This window comes from Poecile atricapillus, chromosome 34 (genome assembly GCF_030490865.1).
Source record: "Poecile atricapillus isolate bPoeAtr1 chromosome 34, bPoeAtr1.hap1, whole genome shotgun sequence".
In the NCBI taxonomy this organism is placed as follows: domain Eukaryota; kingdom Metazoa; phylum Chordata; class Aves; order Passeriformes; family Paridae; genus Poecile; species Poecile atricapillus.
In genome coordinates this window covers 1559619-1563734 of record NC_081282.1, presented here as the reverse complement: position 1 = coordinate 1563734, position 4116 = coordinate 1559619, and positions in this window count along the sequence as shown.

The following is a 4116-nucleotide window of genomic DNA, read 5'->3' as shown; positions in this document are numbered from 1 at the left end:
TGGCCACAAATGCCCCACGTGGCCCTGAAATCTCGCTGTGCTCTGCCCACGCCGTCCCTCATCAGCACAGGGAGCAGAGCCCTCCACAGCCAGGCCAGGCCTTGCAGCTGCCCCCGACAGCCACCGCTGTCAGCCCGCTGCCCTGCCTCACCTCTGCACAAATCCTGGAGCTCCGCCTGCTGCCCCCTCAGCTGCTCCCCGGCCATCCCTGAGAACACAGAGCCTGTCAGGGTCCCAGCAGCACAGCTCCCTGCCAGCGGCACTGCCAGCCCTGTGGCCACACGGCCTCCTGCCCCGGCAGGGCTCAGCCCGGGCCCTTGCCGCATCTTGAGCCAGCCCAAGGGCACGGCTGCCAGAGGCCGGCAGCAGCAGCCCCGAGGGCAGCCGGGGCTCCAGGGCGCCGGGCCCGGGTGCCGCTGCCGGGACAGCAGCCGGGGCTGGGGCCGAGCTGCGGCGGGGCGGGGAGGGAGCCGGGGCTCGTGACTCACCAATGACCCTGATGGCCACCGCTCGCAGGGTCTCCTGTGGGTCCTGCAGGTACTGCAGGGCCCGGCGCAGGTGCTCGGCCAAGGGGATCCTGTTGTCTGCCAGCTGGAGAGAGCGGCAGGAGGGAAGGGTTGGCGCGGGCTCTGCCCCTCGGCGGGGCGCTGCTGCCCGCGGCCAGCCCCGGCCTCCCGTGCCCGGCCAGCCCTGAGGCCCGGCCAGCAGCCGCTCCAGGGCGCCGGGCTCTGGAGGGGGCAGAGGGCCGGCTGCTGCCCGGGGAGCCGCGGTGCCGGCCCGGCCCGCAGCCCCGCTGGGCCGGGGCTCCATCGGCACCCGGCTCGGGGCCACAGGGGGCTGGAGAAGAAGCCGTGCGGCCCCCGGGTGCAGCAGTGGGCAGGGGCACAGCTGCCAGCCCCACACACTGAGCACCGGGGCCAGGGGGCTTCTCTAGCCTGAGGCTGGCACTTCCAGGCCGTCCTTACCAGGAGCTTGGCAAACTTCCACAGTTTCTCCTTCCTCACAGCTTTTTCCAGGTCTGGCCTCTTCAGGAATTCAGCCGCGCAAAGGAGCGTTGTCCGAGAGGCCTGGGGAGCAGCAGAGAGCCGCAAATGGCCCCACAAGCCAGGGCACAGGAGTGTCCCAGTGCCAAGGCCTGGAGGAGGCTGCAGCCTGCAAGCCTGCGTCAGGGCAGGAGGCAGCTGAGCCCCCTGCCAAGGCGCAGCAGCAGCCCAGGAGTCCTCACCTCTGCCACATGCCGATTCTCATCTTGGCAGTGGATAAAGAGTGGGAGCAGGCTCTGGTACACTTTTTTCTTCAGGGGCTTTCTTCCTTCTTCTTCTGCCAAAGACGTTATTCTTTGAAGGAGAGACATGGAGAGCAGCTGCACCTGGCTATCAGGCTGTATGAAAGGAAGGAAGGAAAAATGACCTCATCATTGGCTTCTTCTAGCCCACGTTGGCACAGCCCTTCAAATGCAGAGGGCACAAAGTGTCCGGGCAGTGGCCAGTGGCCGTGGCTGGGGCACAGAGCCTTACATTGTCCAGGAGTTTCAGGAGCGGCTCAGCCAGCTGCAGGGCCCTGCGCCAGGATATTGGGGTGTCTATATCCAAGAAAATGTAGCCGAGGAGAACAATGCTCATCCTGACCACGTCATTATCAATGTCCCACAGGAGGTGCACTAGTCTTCCTGTCAGGCTCTGAATTCTTTCGGCCTGTGCAGAACACAAGGGTGTGAAAGCCCGGGCAGCTGGGGCAGGGCCCAGAGGCCAAAGGCCTGTCCCAAAGCACTCGGGCAGCTGAAGCAGGAGGCAGGAGAGCTGGGAGGAGCTGCCTCAGCGCCCAAGGCAAAGGCCAGCCAAGGCCAAGTGACAGCATTGCCCAGCCTCATGCTGCCCACACGGCTTCAGCTGCTGCCCCCTTCTCACCATGGAGGGATGGTCCCTTAGCAGGAGGAGAGCCCTGAGAACCTGGTGATGCATCTTCCTGCTATTGAACCACAGGTACTTGTACAAGATCTCCATTAGGCTGTCACCGCATTCACTCAAGTCCAGGCAATCTAGGAGCTGAAAGGCACAGGGCAGTGAGAGGGGAGCCGGCCGGCAGGAGCCTGGAAGTGCGCAGGGCTGGGCCCAGGCAGCAGCACAGGGCGCGGGTGCCGTGCCAGGCAGCTGTGGCTATGCCAGGGGACAGGGCTGGCAGGGAGCTGAGCGAGGTAGTGCTGGCCATCAAGCTCACCTCCACAAGGAATGCCATGGCAGGGACATCCCAGTGTGGCATCGGTTTGCTGAGCAGCTCAAGCAGGTAGCTTGAGATGCCTTTACACAAGTGGACAGCTGCACGGCGCATTTCCCTGGAAGGTGGAAAAGGCACAAAGAGCCTCAGCAAGGGTGCAAAAAACCTCTGCCAGGACTTACTGACACAGTTGTCATATTGCCCCAGCACCCTGCGAGGGGATGTGGGCCCTTGAGATGTGGCTGCTCCTGGACACCCTCCTCTCACAGCCTTTTCCAGTCTCCTTGCCCATCTCTCGGTGACGAGGCCCTCAGGCCCATGGCCACGGGGACTGTGGGGGGCATCCCGTGCCGGGGGCACAAATGTCAGAGGCAGTGGGGAGAAGGGGGGCTCACCTGGCCAGCAGACCCACGGCATAGCGGTGGGTGTCAGCACAGAGCAGCGTGTCCCAGCCACGCTTGCGTTCCATTGCCACCACCACATGCTCAAAGTGGAGACTGCAGAGCAGGGCCTTCAGGGTCCGCACTGCAAACCTGTGTGCACAGCAAAGCCCAGGTGACGCTGGGAGCACTGGCTCTGAGGCTGGGGAAGTGGCAGGGACAGGAGGACTGGCATGGAGCACCTGTTGGGGCTGGTGGAGAGGCCGTGTTGCTCCTGGCATTCCTTCCAGAAGGTCCGGACGTCCTCTGTCATGTACAAAGTACTGAAGTGCATTTGGAAGAGCAAATGCACAAAGAGGCGGGGGAAATAGACTGTCAGGATCTGTGGGCAACAGGGCCCCTGGAGGATCTTCCACATCACCAGAGTTGCCTGCAGAGGACAAAGCAGCCCGAGACAGCGCTCAGTGCTGGGGCGTCCGTGTGGCAGGGCCTGAGCGGGGCAGGGAGAGGCCGGGGGAGACGCAGGGGGAGCAGCGGGCCTGGTGGCCCTGAAGCTGCCCCTAGGCCAGGTTTGTGCCCAGTGCCTGAAGCAGGGAGATGCAGTGGGGGAAGGAGGCAAGAGAGCTGCTGGAGAGGCGGCCGGCCTTGCGGTGAGCAAAGGCCAGCTGCAGAAACTCACAGCCAGGGAAAAGACAGCCGTCTTGTCCCCATCAGAGGTGCCCAGGTTTTTCTGCGGCCAGCTCCCCACCACATTGATGAGGAGCGGTGTCACTTCCTCAGAAATCCAGGGCGAGAGCAAGATGGTCGTCCACATGGCCATAGCAGCTCTGCGGGGTCAGACACAGCACCGTGGGCTGGGCAGCAGCGGGGAGCTGAGCTGGCCGCCAGCTCTGCCTGTGCCCACTGCCCCTCAGTGGCAGCAGCAGCCAGGCAGCCCAGCCCTGTGGGGACAGGCCCCTGAGGGGCAGGCTGGCAGCACGGCAGCAGGCTCGGGGGCCGACTTTGTAGCAGGGCTGGCAAAGGGAGCAGCCAGAGGGCCCTGGAACTCTGTGTTGCTCACAGCCCTGGGCCGGGCTGTCCAGGGTGATGGGCTGGGGAGCCCTGAAGCCTCGGGGCAGGTGGGCCCCATACCTGTCACACGTTGGGGCCACCCGCAGGAGAGTGATGGCCACATCATCGGGCTCTGCCTCGGCCACTTGCATCAGGGCCCAGTCCATCCTGTGCTCAGCAGACTCATTGGCCATGAGCCACTGGTGGATGTACCTCACCACGGCGGGCACCTGGAGAAGGCACAGGGAGCCTTGGAATGCTAGCAGAGGGAGTCAGCAATGTGCCCAGCTTCTTCCCCAGACAAGTGCTTCTCTTCCACCACGCTGCCATGGCCTCAAAAGCTTCAAGTGAGCAGCAGGCATGGCTTGGGAAAGCCAAGCAATTGCTGGAGGATCAAAGGCTGGCCACAGGCTGCTTACTTGCTCTGGACTGAAAAGAGCCGTCTCTACAAGCGAATCCAGCTGGGCAGCGC